This window comes from Thalassophryne amazonica, chromosome 18 (genome assembly GCF_902500255.1).
Source record: "Thalassophryne amazonica chromosome 18, fThaAma1.1, whole genome shotgun sequence".
Taxonomy (NCBI): Eukaryota; Metazoa; Chordata; class Actinopteri; order Batrachoidiformes; family Batrachoididae; genus Thalassophryne; species Thalassophryne amazonica.
This window is the reverse complement of record NC_047120.1, coordinates 20,549,395-20,572,214: the sequence shown is the minus strand read 5'-3', so window position 1 is coordinate 20,572,214 and position 22,820 is coordinate 20,549,395. Positions and strand designations below refer to the sequence as shown.

The 22,820-nt window shown below is 40.0% G+C and overlaps 2 long non-coding RNA genes across 2 annotated transcripts; both read left to right on the top strand.

The window, feature by feature from the left end:
- On the top strand, positions 1-17,754 carry LOC117531225. The gene is made up of 3 exons (XR_004566573.1): positions 1-76; positions 4,676-4,682; positions 17,621-17,754. It is a non-coding gene; the product is annotated as an uncharacterized LOC117531225 (long non-coding RNA).
- Positions 6,638-11,780, top strand: LOC117531218. The gene is made up of 3 exons (XR_004566565.1): positions 6,638-6,667; positions 8,301-8,431; positions 11,770-11,780. It is a non-coding gene; the product is annotated as an uncharacterized LOC117531218 (long non-coding RNA).
- Positions 17,755-22,820: the final 5,066 nt, after the last annotated feature.

The following is a 22,820-nucleotide window of genomic DNA, read 5'->3' as shown; positions in this document are numbered from 1 at the left end:
TTTGGACAAAAGAGCAACCTGAACACACACATGATAATTCATACAGGACAAAAAGCATTTGTCTGTTCTGAGTGTGGTAACAAATTTGGACGAAAGAGCAACCTGAACACACACATGATAATTCATACAGGACAAAAAGCATTTGTCTGTTCTGAGTGTGGTAAAAGATTTGGACAAAAGAGCAACCTGAACACACACATGATAATTCATACTGGACAAAAAGCATTTGTCTGTTCTGAGTGTGGTCAAAGATATGGACTAAAGAGCACTCTGAACAGACACATGATAATTCATACAGGGCAAAAACCATTTGTCTGTTCTGAGTGTGGTAAAAGATTTGGACGAAAGAACAGCCTAAACGAACACATGAAAATTCATACAGGACAAAAACTATTTGTCTGTTCTGAATGTGGTCGAAGATTTGGACAAAAGAGCACCCTGAAAATACACATGATAATTCATACAGAACAAAAACCATTTGTCTGTTCTAAATGTGGTCGAAGATTTGGACAAAAGAGCCAGCTGAAAATACACATGATAATTCATACAGGACAAAAAGCATTTGTCTGTTCTGAGTGCGGTAAAAGATTTGGACGAAAGAACGGCCTGAAAGAACACATGATAATTCATACAGGACAAAAACTATTTGTCTGTTCTGAGTGTGGTAAAAGATTTGGACGAAAGAACGGCCTGAACCAACACATGATAATTCATAGTTCCTACTGGAAACGAGCCTCGAGTGTCCTCGGTCCCACTGTGAAGGGGTTTGCCAGGAGAGATCTTGGTATGAGGATGTTTCAAAAGAAACAAACCCCAGCTAAAACCTCCACAAAGTGCCTAGGCACCAGGGCGTATGACGAAAGCAATGGTGCAACTTCTCCCAGTGCTGCGGGGAGACATCTCTTCTGTGGCAGCACTCAGCTGGGTCATCCACCAGATCAGCGGTGTCATCCACCAGATAGTTCTGATCCTGGACCCCAGCAACAACACCATCAAAGCGCCAAAAGAATCCAGTGAAACTGCATCATTGTAAATTGGTCCATTGGGGAGAAGAAAAAGATCTCTCACTGCTTCGCTTACTCAAACATGAGAAGTGGGGCAGGAGATCAAAGGCAGTATATGAGGAGAGGATAGGTCACCATCTTGAAGAGAGCCCTCTGATACAAAGTCAGTAATGTTAAGGGTGCAGCTTTAGACCCCATGTCTGTGGCCCACTGCACTCTATTAGAAGGAAATTCAAGGCAAATGAAAAACAACAAAAACTATTTGTCTATTCTGAATGTGGTCGAAGATTTGGACAAAAGAGCACCCTGAAAATACACATGATAATTCATACAGGACAATTAAGGGAACGATCACCATCTTGAAGAGAGCCCTCGGATACAATGCCAGATCTGGTTAAGATAACTATAGAACCTAGGATGCAACTTTAGACCCCAGGTTTGGGGCCCATTGCATTCTACTAAAAAGACATCAAAGATAAATGAAAAAACAAAAGACAAAAAGCATTTGTCTGTTCTCAGTGTGGTAAAAGATTTGGGCTAAAGGGCAACCTGAACAAACACATGATAATTCATACCCGAGCCTCGAGTGTCCTCAGTCCCACTGTGAAGGGGTTTGCCAGGAGAGATCTTGGTATGAGGACGTTTCAAAGAAAACAAACCCCAACTAAAATCTTCACAAAGTGCCTAGGCACCAGGGCATGTAAAGAAAGCAATGGTGCAGTTTCTCCTAGTGCTTTGGGGAGACATCTCTCCTGTGGCAGCATTCAGCTGGGTGATCCACCAGATAGTTCTGATCCTGGATCCCAGCAACAACACCATCAAAGGGCCAAAATAATCCAGTGAACCTACACCATTGTAAATCAGTCCATTGGGGAGAAGAAAAAGATCTTTCACTGCTTTGCTTACTCAAATGTGAGAAGTGGAACAGGAGATCATAGGCAGTAGAGAGGATAGGTCACCATCTTAAGGAGAGCCCTCTGATACAATGTCAGTAATGTTAAGGGTGTAACTTTAGACCCCATGTCTGGGGCCCACTGCACTCTATTAGAAGGAAATTCAAGACAAATGAAAGACAATAACCATTTGTCTGTTCTGAATGTGGTCAAAGATTTGGACAAAAGAGCCACCTGAAAATACATGATACAAGACAAGCAAACGAAAATATAGTAAGATAGTCAAACGTTATATTAAACAACAAAGTTTGGTGATGATCGGATCCGGATTCCGGATCTGGTGATCCAGAATATGCAAAAATATAGGGGAAAATAGAAAATGTCAGTGAGGTGACAAATGAAGCTAGAGATGCACAACTAACACCAGTTGTAGCTGAATCTGTACTGATTCAGTAAGGTGTCATCAGATTTGATGTAGCTTCAAATGTTATGGAGCTAGATCCAGAAGAAAACCACCATTACCGAAAAATCATTTTTATACAATAACTATTGAACTAATGAAGACATAAAAGTGATTCCAAGTTCTAGTGGTATGTTTTCATGGTAAAGGATGTCAAATATAAAGGAAAGAAAAGTGTATGTATCATCATAGTATAGTATATATGTATCATAGTTTTGGTTGTAACACTGAATTGTTGAATAGATCACTGTGCCAAGGAGGGAATCTCTTTAGGGTCAGTGACCTCATGGCCTTGTTTAGAGAAGTGTTTCATAAATGTAAAAAAAAAAAATAAAATATTTGCAGTTTAGTTCAATAATAAATTGAATTTTGTCTCTTATTTGTTTTTGTCTATAAGCACATGCAATATCAATATCTGCTCAGATGATAGTACCTCCTGGGAAAGGTGCAAGTTGCAATAAACTGTGATGCCAAGTGCTAAGGATACATGCTGTCCAGTCACAGCAGATTAAACTTTTTTTACGACTGAGCAGACATCATTGTTAGACTTTTTTAGGTTCAGTGATTGCACAGCGTGTAGATGTTATGGCGTCAGTGACCCCATGGCCTTGGCGGAGGTTTGCACTCTCTGAGTGCTTCTAGGGTTGTTTTTTTTTTTTTTTTTTTTTGCAAAATTACTTTATTCTGAAATATTACAAATAGTAAACCAAGTCCCGATGACTGACTGGTCCCATGTTTTCGATCGGGGTCACCACAGCAGATTGAAGGTACAGGGTATCCCAAAAAAGTACCACAAAATAAATCCATAGAAAATGTAAATACTTCTGAATACTGATCCTCATTGGACCAGTCTCAAACTACATCAGAAGACACTCCTCACATATATCTTGATGTCTCAAAAAAAAAAAAAAAAGATTAGCTGTTGCAGAATTAGTCAAATGATTTTGTTGCATTTTTTGGGACACCCTGTAGATCTGCATATTGATTTGGCACAATTTTTATGCCGGATGCCCTTCTAACGCAACTTCACATTACTTGGAGAAATGTGGTACGGGTGGGGTTTGAACCAGGAGTCTTGCACACTGAAACCAAGTGCACTAACCACTTGGCCACCACTCTTACATAATAATAATATCTTATTTGTTTCAAAGTATGAGAATCTGATGAGGAGGTGGAGGATTCTTTTTATGTGCAAAATATGTATTTAAACTTGCTGCAAAAGTGGGCCTTTAAGGGGTTTGGAGGGGGCTCTTCCCCACTCCTCACCCCTGTGGCTCCGCCCCTGCACCGGAGGCCTGCAGTTTGTCTGCAGCTACAGAATTTGCTATCTGTTCTTATTGACTGTGTGCTCTCAAACAGTGACACAGATGATCTTAAATAGACTTGTGTATTTAAAGTGAAGCAGTGTGTTTGCGTATTTTTGTTGAACACAGTGCTGTGTGTCGACCACCTGAAGAGAAAGGATGCACACTTTTTATGTGAATCAAGTAACGAATTAAACAGATCGCGAAAGGGTTTTTATAAAAAGGTAGATGGTGAACAGTTTAGGAATTTTTTTTGTTTTTTTTTCTGCTCTGTTCATAATTCTTCCATAGAGAATTTTGACATTTTTGTGATGAAAAGAGTTAAATTAATAACATTTTCTTCTTCACATTCTGATTATAATTCTGATGGTTTTCATTGATTCATTTAAAGACTGTTCACAATTCTTCCTCACCAAATTTAGAATTTTGTAGTAAACAGACGTTCTTTGGAAAATAATAAAATTCACCCAAAATGCTGCTTCTCCTCCAGTTTCTGGATACATTTTAGTTCTGATGGTTTTGTTTGATTTGTCAAAGCTCTGTTCTTCAATGCAGAATTTTGAAATTTGAATTTGGGGAAAAATATCAACTCTTGGTTATGAAAACTACGAAATTCCCCAATAAATTGAGCATGTTCCTGAATTTCATGTTCTCCGGTAGAAAAAAAAAAAGGATGACTTTCAGGAAAATTTGCAGATTTTCAGTAAAGTTTTGGAAAAGAATCACAACTTCCAGCAAAAATATTTACAGCAACTTTTTGTTTCCTGATCCAATTGACACACTGCTGTCAACATTTCAGCTGGTACTTCATATTTCATTCAAAAGTCTATTTACACAATAGTGTAAACACTAAAATGATTCAAAATTTATAGCCATTGAGAAAGAATTTTATTTGGAGTGTGTGATCATTTTCCTCGCCTGCATAGTGCAGGGAAATAGTTGGGAGAATAAACCCGGGTGAGCTGTGGTTATTAACTAGAACTGGTTCATGATGTCTGCTGCTATACCTGTAAGGTCAGAGGTCGGTGGTGGAGGTGGAACGAGGAGTGTGTTAAAGGTGAACAACATTTTTCCTGAATCATCGGCATTTCTGATTCTGTCATGAAGAAAATTTGGCAGCAGAAATGCTGGAAGATCAACATGATAGAAGACACGGACATGAACTGAGGACAACAGGGCGTCCAGATTTACAACGCTGCCGTTCAGCTGCTCTGATCATTTTAAGTTCTGTATTTTCTGGAGTGTAAGTTACATTTGTTTGGAGGTTACAAAATCTATCTACACAAGTGTTTAGAAAGTCGATCAGGTTTTGTTTACACTTTCTGTTTGTACTTCTGCCTTTAAAATTGTAAATACTTTTATCGGACGCATGAGGGCAACATGTCTGCAGTTTTGTCTGTAGTGTGAACATGTTTATTCTGGGTTTGGGGTCACACTCAGACAGAAAATGTCCAGATTTGAATCTGCTGTCTGGGATGTTAAGAGAATCGGCAAACTGATGAACTGTCAGGTCAACAGAAACCTCACAGGCTTTTATTTTGAAATACATGCTCTTACTGCGGAAGTGCGACATAAACAGTCTTGTTTTCAGAAATGACTTATTTCTCAAAAATATTATTCCGATCACCTTGCTGTTTTCACGGCTTGAATCCTAATGGAAAAAAAAATACACAAGTATGCCAACGGACGAAAGTCAGCTCTTTCTGGATTTCAGTTGATGCTCCGGACACACAAACACACAGAGGCCACTTCACTATGGACGTCGACAACATGTCCATATTCTAGTCCAGCAGGTGGCGGTAATCAGCCTGTAAACTGGTTTGTCCCAGCGTAGAATAAATGTTTCCTGTTGTTGTCCGAGGCTAAAGCTAGTTAGCTGGAGAAGCTGGAAACTCTATATGGTGGGCGTTAGAGTGGGTACAAAGTAACAGAGTGTCGTATTTATTCTGATTCTGCAGCTGCATTGCAAGCTTTGATGGGCGGAGCCTCAGGAGGAGCTCGTCCTGACGTCGTGCTAGAGATTCTGTCTTGCCTCCATCGCGTTGAGTCAGCTGGCTGTTGTGTAAACCTTCACTTGGATTCCTGGGCACTCTGGCATTATAGGTAATGAGATCGTAGATTCATTGGCCAAAGAGTCCCTTCTGAAGAATAACGTTGATGTTAATATCCCTTTGGGAAAGGTTGATTGTTTTAGTATTTTTAAAGAGTTGAGTGATCAGAAGTGCCAAAAGCAGTGGGAGAGTGAGTCCGTAGGGCGGCACTATTTTATGTCAGCCTTCGATTAAAAATAAGAGACTCCTCATCCTGTGTAAGGATCAAGTCAAATTGATTAGATTGAGAGTGGGGCATTGTGGGTTGGCAGCATATTTAAAAGTGATTGGAAAACATCCAGATGGGTTGTGTCAGTGTGGTCAGTTGGAAAGTGTTCATCATGTTTTAATGTGCTGTCCTATGTATTCTAGTGATAGGCGGAAATTGTTTAAAGATTTGTCAGACTGTGGATTGACTGAGTTTTCTTTTAGGTCAATTTTTTCTGAGGGCAGTTACTCGCATTTAGTGGACAAAGCTGTGATTAAGTTCCTCCATTCCACCAACCTATTTGAGTCTAACATGATAAAGTATTTAACTATTACCTGTGGGGGGCAGCATTATGTTACACCAGCGTATAGCCTGCCGGAATCTATTAGAAGAAGAGGCTGGAAACTCTTCTCTGAACAGATCAAACTTCACTTTGTGATCCGACAATGTTTTTTTGAAGAGTTCCAGAAGCACAAAGGTCGACAGTAAACCGGAAGAAGACGAAAAGGCGAAGTTAGCGCGAAAAGGTGGAACAGCTGAGAAGGTTGTTGAACCAGCGGCTAACTGCTGCTAATACCGAGATATTTGAGTTGGTAGAAACAAACCTCACAGAGCAATAAGAAGAAACGAGTGGATTTAAAGAAGAGAAGAAACTAGTCAACGTGCTGGATGCTGTTTTCAAGCTTGAAGTTTGCTGATCCAGAGCAGGTTTGTCCACTAAACTTTATTTCAGACCAAATCCACCACATCAAAATGATAGCTGTTAGTTTGTGTTGGAGTTCTTCAGCTTAGTGATGGACTGATGAAGCCGATCAATCAATGCTATTGATTATAGTTTTTCATTAATTTATACACACAAAAAAATGTTACTATGTACACAATTCGTAAAATCTGAAGCTCATGAATCAACGTCATGACTCCTGAGCACAACACCATGGTTTCCCTCGAGTCATTTAGAATCAGAAGACTTTAATTTATCCTAAAGGAAACTGCTGATGTTCCAACTGCACAGATAAACAGAGACACAAGTTGACATGAAGAGCAGGAGACTGGATAACAAAAATAGCCATCTTAAGTTATTTCAGTGTCTCTCTTTGCTCACAGTTGCCACAGCAGATCTGATATGTATCTGCATGTTGATTTGGCACAAGTATTACACTGGATGCTCTTCCTGGCACAATTCCACATGACATGGAGAATGAGCAGAGGTGCTCTTGAACCGATTACCTTCTGGTTTGGAAGCAAGCACACTAACCCCCACGCTGCCCTATAATAAAAATAACCATATTAAGAAAAAAATTGAACATCTATCTGGATGACTGACGACTTTAAAATCCTCTTTAACACTGTAGGTGAATTATGGCTCCTGATCATGTTGATAATACAAATGATTTATTGCACATTCTGAGAGTGGAAGAGTTGTTGGACATGTGAGCAGCTGCAGACATGTTATTTGAGGAGCATAAAAAGGACTGATGAGACAGTGAGATTGGGGGGGCAGCTGTCATGATACTGAGTGTCAGAGGGAGGATTTATGGAGTCTAATGGATGAATCTGAGGCATCACCACCCACTGTGTTTTGGCCGTTTGTCTGCTTGTGAATGTACTGTACTGTATGTACATCTATCTCTGCTAGATCTATATCAGAGGGAGTCCCACTGATGTTTGGCACATTATTAGAGCTTCACAGTGTTTTCTTTGTCTCTCACACTGCTACCAAACCATTGTTAATTTACAAAATACTTTGAGAGTGTTTGAAAAATTATTTTAATCTAACACTGATTTTTCAATCTGACATGTTTTCTTCAGACTTCAGTCAAATTATGTTTTGTAGTCAAGATCAAAATTTGTTAATATGGGGTAAACAAAAAAAAAAGGTGATACATTTTTTTCCCATGTGGCAACACACAATGTTTTGTTAAACTTAATGTTAGAAATTTGTTGCCACAGTATTTGACAAATGTCGCATTACTTTGCTACAAAATATGGACAATGTTTCATTGTTTTCTTTTCTCTTTCTGATCACTGACCATCTTAGTTCAGAACAGTAGTTTGACTTAAAGGAACATCTTATGGACATTAATATCATCTCTCTCTCTCTCTCTCTCTGTCTCTCTCTCTCATCAGTACAAAAAACATGCACGTCAGGTGATGTTTAGTTTCAGTGTTGGTGTCTCCTGCTTTCGGATGTCTGTCCCAGAACAGGGACGTTTCGGTGGTGTCTCACACTTATGATTGGTCAGCCTGGGCAGTAGATCAGCAGCAGATGATTAAATCGGCCTGTTTTTAGTCTTTCTTCCACTTGGTCATTGACTCTCTCTTTCTTTTGTGTGTTTTAAAGTCTTTCTACAAACATGTCTGAAGTCCAGCAGCTGAGGGACATGTTGAAACTACAGCTAACACCTGCTGATGAACGAATGATCACAGACCAGGAAGATAAAATGAGTCAATTAAAAGAAGAGAGCAAAACAGGTAAAGCGCTGGATGCTGTTTTTAATCCTCCAAATCTGTTCTACAGAACAGATTTTTTTTCACTCAGCTTTGTTTGTGTTACTGATACTTTAGAACATGTTGTTGTAACTGTCAAATGTTTTCCTCATCAGGTATTCCTCCAGTGATTCTATGAATACTTACACAACAGGATGAGGAGGGTTTTAATGGAAGATACATGTAAAATTTCTCCATATTTTGTAAAATCTAATGTTTCACTGAAGGAAAGTGACATCACCACCCTCAATGTTGACTCACTTTGTCCAAGGTCAGCAGAGACTTTGAATTTAGAAATGAACAAAGGTAACTGAAATGATTCTGGTGGCAGTGATTTGTGTATTCTGGCACGTAGAGGTTTGGTTTATTTTGATCCAACACTTGGCACTAAAAGGTCAACATCAGTAACCTGTTGTACACGGGTAAGAGCAGCTCTGGTTATGAGTAGAATAATTATCTTTGCTCCCAGAATTTATTAATCACTGCAATATTAATTCAAAACAACATGACTTCAATAAATAAAATCCATTATTTTCTGCAGTTTCCATCAACAACCCAAGCTACAGAAATTTTCCTTGGTAACTTGCTAGAATTAATAGCCGGCTTTGCTGCCAGGCATGATATGTTGATTCAAGTGTAACCGGTAGTGACTGACTCTGCGTTGTGTTTGAGGAAGAGTCTCAGACGTGTGTATCTTTGGAGGTCGTGAAATAAAAATGAATGAAATAAAAAATAAAAATCCTCCAGTCAGTGGCTTCAACACATGCCCCTCTCCCTCGGACATCAGTAACAAAAGGGCAAATAATACATTAAATCATTTAATGGGATATAACATACCTGACAAACAATGAAATAAAAAATAAAAATCCTCCAGTCAGTGGCTTCAACACAACATGCCCCTACACAAATGACATATATGTTTCAGCACATCGTAGGTACTTTATAACAAACCTAAACTAGCCGATAAACTTAAAAAAATGCAATTAACCAAGGCTAAAACAGAAATTCCCTCCCAAGTGCAAGACGACTTACCTCTCCCTCGGACATCAGTAACAAAAGGGGAGAGGAAAGGCGCAAAAACGCTACTTATAGAGGGCAGTGTCACATTAAAATGTGAACGTAAGGGGACAGGTGCATATTGAAGTTCCACATACTGACCTGGAGGCCCAACCTGTCAGGTATTAGCTAAAATAAATGAATAAAAATCAAATCAAGGTTACACAGATTTTGTGTAATTATACCAATAACTAATGTACAGCATATTTTTGCATACACACATTGTTGCTGCATAACTGACTCTGTTACACTGTAGTGTAAATGTGAAAGTGTGCTGTTGGGCAGTATGTCTCATGGGATATTTGCTACTTCGCTAACTTCACATCTCCTTATATAAATAATAATAACTTCATATCTCCTCTGGAATGCCATGCTACATGTTGTTCTTTTGCTTACCACGCTACACAGACAAAACACAGTTTTACTTTTACAGATACCATTTCAGATAATACAACGTGAGCAGTCACCACATATAAATGTTAAATGCAACATCTTTCAACCAATCATATAACTTACCTGATCCATGCTAAGGGCAATGATCCGCCCATCTGGGTGCTGAGCTGAGGACAGGCAGGAGAGGCAGGGACAGTGCTGTGTGATCAGCTTGCAAGCTGGTTGTAGCAACTTTCTGTTTAGTGAAGGTATCTTTCATTACAGCATCTAAAATTGAAGTCTGTTTTCTGTCAATCTTTGTCTTCTGAGTTCGTGCCCAACATTAAATTACACATTAAACTGGGAAAAATCGAGGCAAACCTCCCTTATAGTGCACAAATGGGGTTTGAAAGAGGGGCTGTGATAGAAGTCTGGTCCCAGAAATAGTCTTTAACAGAACTATCTTTGATTCTGTCTACCGGGCCACTTTACCTGTTTGCATCAGTGATGCGAGCAGTTGTTTTCCGGTCAATCCGAGACGCATCACTGGTTTAGAATGGATGCACATAACTACAGTTTCACGCACCCCATCAAGGCAGGACGTGCATGTCCTCCCTGAGCACATCCATAAACCTCATCTTTGGCCTCCCTCTTCTCCTTCTGCCTGGTGGCTTCATCCTCAGCATCTTTCTCCCTATATACCCTGGGTCCCTCCTCTGCACGTCCAAACCATCTCAATCTTGTCTGACTTTGTCTCCAAACATCCCACCTGAGCTATCCCTCTAATATGTTCATTCCTAATCCTGCCCATTCTCATCAATTCCAAAGAGAATCACAACATCTTCAGCTCTGCTACATCCAGCTCTGCAGGATATTATTATATCCTTCACAAACATAATAACTGTGAAAATGCCTCAGTGGATTCTGTAAAAAATTGTGTAAAAATGTTTCCATTCTTGATATTAAATCAATAAAAAAAAAATTCATAACCCATAAAACAAGTTGGTGAGGCAGGTGGAAATTATCTCTCCTTTGTACTACAAGATACAGCTGCATCATATTAAATACTAACAAAGTCCACAAACAAGAGTCTGGCATGTGCATGTGTTTCTTCAGTTTATACAAGGAGTCAAGAATAAAAACCTTTGCATCCTCCACCCCACCCTCCCTGCCTGGTAAGCTAATTGAAGTGTGTCATGGGCTCCGTCCACCCTTTCCAAAATAACATTCTTCACAATACTCTCAAAGATTTTCATTATTAATGATGTTAAAGCGACAGGTCTAAAATCGCTAAGTTGCTTCAGTTTAGTTGTCTTTGGGACTACGTTTGAGGTGCAGTCGTGGGAAAGACAAAGGAGCTTCCACAAAAGCTGCCAGAGGAGATTATTTCATCACACTTGACAGGCCTTGGGTGTAAAAATTAAGCCCCGTCAGCCGTTCCCTTGTTTTCACTCGGGGTTGCCACAGCAGAGCCGAGGTGGATTTACATGTTGATTTGATTTCCAACTGACAGGGAGTTGGTTGGGTTGATTTGGTAACTTGTGTTTCCCTGTCAAATCTGCTCTTTGAGTCACATGGAGCCTGTGAAGGGAAGCTAGAATGTCTGTGATCAAACCTCCTGGTTTTCATCAAAACTCAAGCAGCAGTATTCTGTACCATCTGTAGACATCTCATATTCTTATGTAGTAATATAGAAAATGCATAACAATTGTCAATTCTGGAAAATAAAAGCTGAATTAAAATGTGGAAAATGTGAAACAAATCCTCCTGAAGTACATTTCCACTCTAGTTCCATCAGCGCTAAAATTTACTGTCATCAGGTCAAACTCACCACTCTGCTACTTTATTTCACTGAGTGCTGTTTTAACATGTATTGTTAAATTGTTTCTTTACAGACATGCAGCCCTTGTTGGTGATGAAAGAAGAAACTCTCCCTGAACACTAGGAATGGAGTCTGAGTGTTGACCAGGAGGACATTAAAGAGGAAGCTGTGGATAAGTCAACAGGGAGAGCAGCTTCAGCAGCTGGAGGAGGCAGATCTCACAAAGTTTGGTTTCACTGCTGTCCCTGTGAAGAGTGAAAATGATGATGAAAAACCAGAGTCATCACAGCTTCATCAAAGTCAAAGAGATGAGAGTACAGAGGCTGATCCTGTAACCAGCAGCTCATCTGTACACAGAACACTGACAGCAGAAGCTGATGGAGAGGACCACAACCAGCCATCAACTCAGGTCCAAACAGTCATTTACAACCAGATACCAGTGGCAGGAGTTCAGACAGTTCTGGAACTGAGACTGATGACAGTTGTGACTGGAAACAGACCAGAAAATGTATGTCACGTTTTAACTGTCAAAAAAATTCAGGCAACACTGATGAGGAACAATCTAATTACTCTAAATATGGAAAAGCATCTGGTCACATAAACAACTCAGAGCAACAGAATGGGAGGCAAGTAAGCAGAAAACCATTTCGCTGTTCTGGTCAGAGTAAAAGACAACAGAAGGGAACTCTGAACAATCACATGAAAATTCAGACAGGACAAAAACCTGGTAAAAGATTTGGACAAAAGCGCACTCTGAGCGGAAAGGGGAAAGATCTCGAAATACCAAGACCTGAAAAATGACCTACGAACAACATGGTCATTGAAAGACATCGATATCATCCCAGTTGTGGTGGGAGCAACAGGTCTGATGAAGAAGAACCTGAATAAATATCTTGAGGCAATCCCCGGCCACCCAAGTGCACATGTATTGCAGTTGTCTGCAATTAAGGGAACGATCACCATCTTGAAGAGAGCCCTCAGATACAATGCCAGATCTAGTTATGATAACTATAGAGCCTAGGGTGCAACTTTAGACCCCAGGTTTGGGGCCCATTGCATTCTACTAAAAAGACATCAAAGATAAATGAAAAACCAAAGGCAAAAAACATTTGTCTGTTCTGAGTGTGGTCAAAGATATGGACAAAGAGCACTCTGAACAGACACATGATAATTCATACAGGGCAAAAAGAAAAAAGCAGTATTTGAGGAACGCATAAAAGAAGCGGATTTACCTACACAAAAGAAAGAAGCCACCACAACCGCAAAACTGGAATCGATTGCCTCACAGATCGCAAAATATCTGACGACTGAGGAAATAAAAAAAATAAAGGAAGAAGCCCAAAAGGAAGCGATAAAAGACTATCAATTGCTGGATAAAGGGAAGCAACTACAGTTTAAAAGGAGTCAGTGGAAGAGGGAGGAAGAATGGATACTGTTGTGGGCAAAAGAATATGCCAAAATAAAATACCCCAAAAATCAGACAAAGACATCCAAAGAATGGCAAAAAATATTCCACCACCACTGCCCAAGTAAGAAAGACATCACTTGTAAGAATCTCACAACCCAAACAAAAACATTTCTCAGATAATGAAATAAAAACAATGCAACAGGAGGTTGAGAAAATGATAAAAGAAGGCATCTGCCCTCTGACGCAACCCATTACACCACCAAAAAATGATTGCCCTCAAAAAAGTTTATCCCCGAAAAAACAAACCATCCACTGCCTCCCGAAAAACCAAACCATTTATTGCCTCCCGAAAAAATGAACAAGTCATTGCCCCCCAAAAAAACGAGCAACTCACTACCCCCCGAAAAACCGAACCATTTACTGCCTCACGAAAAACCGAACCATTTACTGCCTCACGAAAAACCGAACCATTTACTGCCTCACGAAAAACCGAACCATTTACTGCCTCACGAAAAACCGAACCATTTACTGCCTCACGAAAAACCGAACCATTTACTGCCTCCCGAAAAACCGAACCATTTACTGCCTCCCAAAAAACCGAACAACTCAATGCCTCCCGAAAAAACGAACAACTCAATGCCTCCCGAAAAAACGAACAACTCAATGCCTCACGAAAAACCGAACCACTCACTGCCTCACGAAAAAATGAACAACTCACTGCCCCCTAAAAAAACGAGCAACTCATTGCCCACCGAAAAAACGAACAACTCACCAGCTCATCTACAAAATAATTCACAGGTGCACACAGACCCAGAACAGCAGGAACTAGAAGAGGAATTGGCAAATAAGATTGAAGAAACAAGAAAAATGGACATGAAAGAGCGCCCAAAGCTGACTAAACTAAAAGAGAATAAAAAATTCAAAAATATCCTTCAAAAAGTTAACATAGGACTGACCAAACTGGTCCCAAGAGGAGCCACATTGACAGAGTTAAACTCTGTAAATTATGAAGCGGCATGTTACATACAAAGTATGCCACGATGGAAAAAGAAATTACAACAAAAAATCAGCTGCCTAAGAGCAGAGATCTCCCAAATGGCCACATTTTTGGGAAACAAGAACCACAAAAAGAATCTTCTAAAAAAAATAAATCGCATTAAAAGAAAATACAATGTTGAAGACAAACTGCTAGGTGGAAGGCTGGCTGAACATCAAGCCTTAGTAAAAGCTTTCGCAGCACAAATTAGGAATAAAGACAAGAAAATACAAGCAAAACAGATAAACAAACTATTTGCAACAAACCCCAGACTAGTGTACAGAAAGCTGGCAAATGACACAATAGAAGTACAACAACCACTTGAGAGAAAGGAAATTGAAAAATTTTGGAGACCACTCTTTGAAGACCCAAAACAACACCAAGAGGCTGAGTGGATTGAAAAAATACAACAGAAAAACAAAGACAAACAACAAATGCCAGCAATTGTAATCAATGAAGAAGAGATCAGAAAGAAAATGAGTGAATACAGTAACTTCAAGGCACCTGGCATCGACAAAATCCCAAATTTTTGGCTGAAAAGACTGACAGCATTACACCAACATTATGCTGTGGCTTTCACAAAAATATTGAACGGAGAAGAGGACACACCAGACTGGCTAACGACAGGGAACACAAGCCTAATTCCAAAAACCAAGGAAACACAGCTTCCCAACAAGTACAGACCCATCTGCTGCCTAACAACAACATACAAATGGCTGACAGGAATCATAGCTGATGCCATTTATGAACATCTTGACAATGGTGGCTACCTGGAAAATGAACAGAAAGGATGTTCCAAAAGAAGATTAGGAGCTAAAGACCAGTTACTGACAGACAAAGCTATCCTGGAGGACTGCAAAACAAGGCAGAGGAACCTCAGCATGGCTTGGATTGATTACAAAAAGGCATTTGACAGTGTACCACACTCCTGGATCTTGAGGTGCTTAGAACTCTACAACATCAATGAGAAAATAAGAACCTTCCTGAAAGCACAAATGAACAAGTGGAACACCACCATCACCCTCAATCACACAGAGGGACAAATAACAATCCCAGACGTACGAGTTCAGAGAGGGATACTTCAAGGAGACAGCCTTTCACCTCTCTTATTCTGCTTAATCATGGACCCGCTCAGCAAGATCCTGAAGGAGCAAGACATTGGATATGACTTAAGTAAAGACAAAGGAAAGGAAAACCAAAAACTTGTGAACCATCTGTTGTTCATGGATGATTTGAAAATCTATGCCAACACAAAAAACGGACTCACTCAACTCGTGGAAACTGCCCATAAGTTCTCAAAAGACATTGGCATGGAATTTGGACTGGATAAATGCTCAAAATGCACATTGACAAAAGGAAAAAAGACAAAAACCGAAAACATACAATTGGATGAAGGGAGCTACATTGCAGACCTGGCTGCAGACTCCACATACAAATACTTGGGAATTGAACAAAGTAATTCAATTGAACACAAGAAAATGAGAACAAAAACAACAAAAGAATACCTAAACCGCTTAAAAAAGATCTGCAAAACACAGCTGACACCAAAAAATAAAATCACAGCCATAAACCAGTTTGCAATACCAGTGGTGACCTATGGATTTGGCATAGTGAACTGGCCACAATGCGAACTTAACAAATTGGACACAAAAACCAGAAAAATGCTCACCCTCCACAAAATCACATACAGAAATCAGTGCATGGACAGAATATACCTACCTCGCAGAGAAGGCGGTATGGGTCTTACTGAAATCAACCAGGCCTACAGAGCATCGATAATAAGTATTGGACAGTACTTAAAGAGCTCTGAAGAAGAAATCATAAAAACGGTCACACAACACCACGAGGCCATAACTGAACGGACCTCAATCACTAAACTGGCAAAAAACTTTGGCGGAGAACTTCTACAAGAGAGAAAAAGCAACAGTCTCATGCCTGCAACAAAACTTGCAAGACAGACCAGAGAACAATACTGCAAAAAAGAAGGAAAACATCGAGTGGAAAGATGGAAACAACACAAAAGAGCCGGACGTTTCCAAGAAGAACTCGAAAAGGAATACATCGACAAAGTTGGATCAATGCAGTGGCTAAAAAATGGAAAACTTGGTTTTGATGGAGAAAGAATTCTGATTGGAGCACAAGATCAGGGACTTCTAACTAATGGCTTCAAAAAAATGGCAGGGATCTCACAAAATGATAAATGCCGATTCTGTCATACAGCTGTTGAGAGTGTAAACCATCTAACATCAGCATGCCAGATCCTCATGGCAGATGGGCATTATACATCCAGACATAACAAGATCTGTCAATATCTCCACTGGAAGATCTGCAAGGAACTGGAGTTGGAAGTCAAAGAACATGTCTGGGAGCACGAGCCAACACCAGTCTCATCCAATGGAAAAATAACGATCTTCTACGACAAAGAGATCCCAGCAGGAAGACACATAGAAGGAGGTGCAATCAAACCTGATATTGTCATCTGGAACAAGCAAGAGAAAACAGCCAAAATCATTGATGTGACAGTCCCCAATGATTACGGCCTGAATCGAGCTGAAAGGGGAAAGATCTCAAAATACCAAGACCTGAAAAATGACCTAAGAACAACATGGTCATTGAAAGACATCGATATCATTCCAGTTGTGGTAGGAGCAACAGGCCTGATGAAGAAGAACCTGAAGAAATACCTTGAGGCAATCCCCGGTCACCCAAGTGCACATGAGGTGCAGTTGTCTGCGATTAAGGGAACGATCACCATCTTGAAGAGAGCCCTCGGATACAATGCCAGATCTGGTTAAAATAACTATAGAACCTAGGATGCAACTTTAGACCCCAGGTTTGGGGCCCATTGCATTCTACTAAAAAGACATCAAAGATAAATGAAAAAACAAAAGGCAAAAAGCATGTCAGATCCTCATGGCAGATGGACATTACACAAGCCGACATAACAAGATATGTAAATATCTACATTGGAAAGAATGCAAGGAACTGGAGTTGGAAGTAGAGGGACACGTTTGGGAGTGGGAGCCAGCACCAGTCTCATCCAATGGAAAAGTGACTATCTTTTATGACAAAGAGATCCCAGCAGGAAGACATATCGAAGGAGGTGCAGTAAAACCTGATATTGTCATTTGGAACAAGCAAGAGAAAACAGCAAAAATTATTGATGTGACAGTCAGACAGTCCAAGAAATTGATATTATACCAGTTGTGGTGGGAGCAACAGGGCTTATGAAGAAGAACCTGAAGAAATATCTTAAGGCAATCCCTGGTCACCCAAGAGCTCATGAGGTGCAGATATCCGCCGTTAAAGGAACAGTCACCATCTTGAAGAGAGCCCTCGGATACAATGCCAGTAATGATTAATGATTAGGATGCAACTGTAGACCCCAGGTTTGGGGCCCATTGCACTCTGTAAAAAAAGAAATTGAAGAGAAATTTAAAAAAGGCAAAAAGCATTTGTCTGTTCTTAGTGTGGAGAAAGATTTCGACACAAGAGCACTCTGATCAGACACATGATAATTCAGACAGGGCATAAAGCATTTGTCTGTTCTCACTGTGGAAAAAGATTTGGACACAAGAGCACTCTGACCACACACATGATAATTCATACAGGGCAAAAAAGGTGGGTTGGAGAGAGATCTTGGTATGAGGATGTTTCAAAAGAAACAAACCCCAGCTAAAACCTCCACAAAGCGCCTAGGCACCAGGGCGTATGAACAATGGTGCAACTTCTCCCAGTGCTGCGGGGAGGCATCTCCTCTGTAGCAGCACTCAGCTGGGTCATCCACCAGATCAGCGGTGTCATCCACCAGATAGTTCTGATCCTGGACCCCAGCAACAACACCATCAATGGGCTAAAAGAATCCAGTGAAACTGCATCATTGTAAATTGGTCCATTGGGGAGAAGAAAAAGATCTCTCACTGCTCCGCTTACTCAAACTTGAGAAGTCGGGCAGGAGATCAAAGGCAGTATTTGAGGAGAGGAAAGGTCACCATCTTGAAGAGAGCCCCTCGGTTACAAAGTCAGTAATGTTAAGGGTGCAGCTTTAGACCCTGGGTCTGGGGCCCACTGCACTCTTGTAGAAGGAAATTCAAGGCAAATGAAAAAAAAAAATGGCAACAAGGGACACGTTTAGAGGGACACATTTGGGAGTATGAGCCAGCACCAGTCTCATCCAATGGAAAAGAGCATTTGTATGTTCTGAGTGTGGTAAAAGATTTGGACGAAAGAGCAGCCTGAATACACACATGATGATTAATAGTTGAAAAATTCTGAAGACCACTCTTTGAAGACTCAAAACAACACCAAGAGGCAGAGTGGATTGAAATAATAAAACAGAAAAACAAAGACAAACAGCAAATGCCAGCAATTTTAATCGCTGAAGATGAAATAAGAAAGAAAATGAGTGAATACAGTAACGTGAACGCACCTGGCATTGAGAAAATCCCAAATTTTTGGTTGAAAAGTCTGACAGCATTGCACCACCACTATGCCGTGGCTTTCACAAAATTATTGAATGGAGAAGAGGACACACCAGACTGGCTAACGACTGGGAACACAAGGACCAAGGAAACAAAGCTTACCAACAAGTACACACTCCTGGATCATGAGGTGCTTAGAACTCTACAACATCAATGAGGAAATAAGATCTTTCCTGAGAGCACAAATGAACAAGTGGAACACCATCACCCTCAATCACACAGAGGGACAAATAACAATCCCAGACGTACGAGTTCAGAGAGGGATATTTCAAGGACACAGCCTCTCGCCACTTTTATTCTGCTTAATCATAGATCCGCTTAGCAAGATCCTGAAGGAGCATGACACCAGGTACAGTAGTGTTTAGAATAATAGTAGTGCTATGTGACTAAAAAGATTAATCCAGGTTTTGAGTATATTTCTTATTGTTACATGGGAAACAAGGTACCAGTAGATTCTCACAAATCCAACAAGACCAAGCATTCATGATATGCACACTCTTAAGGCTATGAAATTGGGCTATTAGTAAAAAAGGGGTGTTCACAATAATAGTAGCATCTGCTGTTGACGCTACAAACTCAAAACTATTATGTTCAACTGCTTTTTTTTAGCAATCCTGTGAATCACTAAACTAGTATTTAGTTGTATAACCACAGTTTTTCATGATTTCTTCACATCTGCGAGGCATTAATTTAGTTGGTTTGGGACCAAGATTTTGTTCATTTACTAGTGTGCTTGGGTCATTGTCTTGTTGAAACACCCATTTCAAGGGCATGTCCTCTTCAGCATAAGGCAACATGACCTCTTCAATTATTCTGACATATCCAAACTGATCCATGATACCTGGTATGCGATATGTAGGCCCAACACCATAGTAGGAGAAACATGCCCATATCATGATGCTTGCACCACCATGCTTCACTGTCTTCACTGTGAACTGTGGCTTGAATTCAGAGTTTGGGGGTCGTCTCACAAACTGTCTGAGGCCCTTGGACCCAAAAAGAACAATTTTACTCTCATCAGGCCACAAAATGTTCCTCCATTTCTCTTTAGGCCAGTTGATGTGTTCTTTGGCAAATTGTAACCTCTTCTGCACGTCTTTTATTTAACAGAGGGACTTTGCGGGGGATTCTTGCAAATAAATTAGCTTCACACAGGCATCTTCTAACTGTCACAGCACTGACAGGTAACTCCAGACTGTCTTTGATCATCCTGGAGCTGATCAGTGGGTGAGCCTTTGCCATTCTGGTTATTCTTCTATCCATTTTGATGGTTGTTTTCTTCCACGCGTCTCTGGTTTTTTTGTCCATTTTAAAGCACTGGAGATCATTGTAGATGAACAGCCTATAATTTTTTGCACCTGCGTATATCCAATCAATTTTTTAATCAAACTACAGTGTTCTTCTGAACAATGTCTTGAACGTCCCATTTTCCTCAGGCTTTCAAAGAGAAAAGCATGTTCAACAGGTGCTGGCTTCATCCTTAAATAGGGAACACCTGAGTCACACCTGTTTGTTCCACAAAACTGATGAACTCACTGACTGAATGCCACACTACTATTATTGTGAACACCCCCTTTTCTACTTTTTTTTACTAATAGCCCAATTTCATAGCCTTAAGAGTGTGCATATCATGAATGCTTGGTCTTGTTGGATTTGTGAGAATCTACTGGTACCTTGTTTCCCATGTAACAGTAAGAAATATACTCAAAACCTGGATAAATCTTTTTAGTCACATAACACTACTATTATTCTGAACACTACTGTATGACTTAAGTAGAGGCAGAGGAAGGAAAAATCAAAAACTTGTGAACCATCTGCTGTTCTGAATGATTTGAAAATCTATGCCGACACAAAAAAGGGACTCAGTTGGTTCGTAGAAACAGTCCATAAGTTCTCCAAATACATTGGTATGGAATTTGGACTGGACAAATGCTCAAAATGCACAATCAAAAAAGGTAAAAAGACAAAAACCACACTTGCAAAAAACTTTGGCGGAGAACTCTTACAAGAGAGAGAAAGCAACAATCTGACGCGTGCAACAAAACTAACAAGACAGACCAGAGAACAATACAGCAAAAGAGAAGAAAAACATCGAGTGGACAGATGGAAACAATACAGAAGGGCCGGGCGATTCCAAGAACTCGAAAAGGAATATACATTGACAAAGTTGAATCAATGCAGTGGCTGAAAAACGGAGAACTTGGATTTGATGGAGAAAAAAATTCTAATTGGAGCACAAGATCAGGGACTTAAAACAAATGGCTTCAAAAATGGCAGGGATCTCACAAAATGATAAATGCAGATTCTGTCATACAACTGTTGAGAGTGTAAACCATCTCACATCAGCATGCCAGATCCTCATGGCAGACAGACATTATAGATGCAGATACAACAAGATCTGTTAATATCTCCACTGTAAAGTATGCAAGGAACTGGAGATGGAAGTCAAGGAAAACATCTGGGAGCATGAGCATGAGTCTCATCCAACAGAAAAGTAACTGTCTTCTACGACAGAGAGATCCCAGCAGGAAGACATATCAGAGGAGGTGCAATAAAACCTGATATTGTCATCTTTAACAAACAAGACAAAACAGCCAAAATCATCGATGTGACAGTCTATTGACTATGGCCTGAATCAAGCTGGAAGGGGAAAGATCACGAAATACCAAGACCTGACAAATGACCTACGAACAACATGGTCATTGAAAGACATCAATATCATCCCAGTTGTGGTGGTGCAACAGGCCTGGTGAAGAAGAACCTGAGAAATACCTTGAGGCAATCCCCGGTCACCCAAGCACACATGAAGTGCAGTTGTCTGCAATTAAAGGAACGATCACCATCTTGAAAAGAGGCCTCGGATACAATGCCAGCCCAGCAAGACATCGGCACCAATTTGATCAGCTGGCGCTTAGCCTAGGTTCATGTGTTATACATCATACTGACAAAGTGAGGAACCTTGAGGTAATCTTTGATCCTACGTTGTCCTTTGACCTCCACATTAGGGACATTACGAGGACTGCTTTCTTTCATCTGAGAAATATAGCAAAGATTCGCCCCATCCTGTCTATGGCTGATGCTGAGACTCTGATTCACGCATTTGTCTCTTCTAGATTGGATTATTGTAATGCTTTATTTTCTGGTCTGCCGCAGTCTAGCATTCGAGGATTTCAGTTGGTGCAGAATGCTGCTGCCAGAATTTTGGTCATTGAAAGACATCAATATCATCCCAGTTGTGGTGGTGCAACAGGCCTGGTGAAGAAGAACCTGAAAAATACCTTGAGGCAATCCCCGGTCACCCAAGCGCAAAGCTTTTGCTGCACAGATTAGGAATAAAGACAAAAAAAAAAAAATACAAGCAAACCAGATAAACAAGCAGTTTGCAAAAAAAAAAAGAAAAGAAAAAAAGACTAGTGTACAGGAAGTTGGCAAAGGACAGTAGAAGTACATCAGCCACCAGAGAAAGAAAAAGTTGAAAAATTCTGGAGACCACTCTTTGAAGACTCAAAACAATTGATTGTTTAAATTTTCAATAGCATCAAAGTCATAAGGTGTAGTGACACAAAATTTACTGCACACAACAGTGGTGTCCTGCTGATTATACTACAACACTCACTTTTGGAAAAAGTCATTTTCAAAAATTTTGGAGAATTTTTGATTGTTTATATTTTCAATAGCATCAAAGTCATAAGGTGTAGTGACACACAATTATACTGCACACAACAGTGATGTCCTGCTGATTATACCACAACACTCACTTTGGGAAAAAGTCATTTTTAAAATTTTGGAGAATTTTTGATTGTTTAAATTTTCAATAGCATCAAAGTCATAAGGTATAGTGACACACGATTTACTGCCCACAACAGTGGTGTCGTGCTGATTATACTACAACACTCACTTTGGGAAAAAGTCATTTAAAAAAAAAAAATTGGAGAATTTTTGATTGTTTAAATTTTCAATAGCATCAAAGTCATAAGGTGTGGTGTCGCCAAATTCACTGCACACAACAGCCGTGTCATGCTGATTATACTACAGCACTCACTTTGGGAAAAAGTCATTTTCAAAAATTTAGGAGAATTTTTGATTGTTTAAATTTTCAATAGCATCAAAGTCATAAGGTGTAGTGACACAAAATTTACTGGACACAACAGTGGTGTCCTGCTGATTATACTACAGCACTCACTTTTGAAATATAGTAA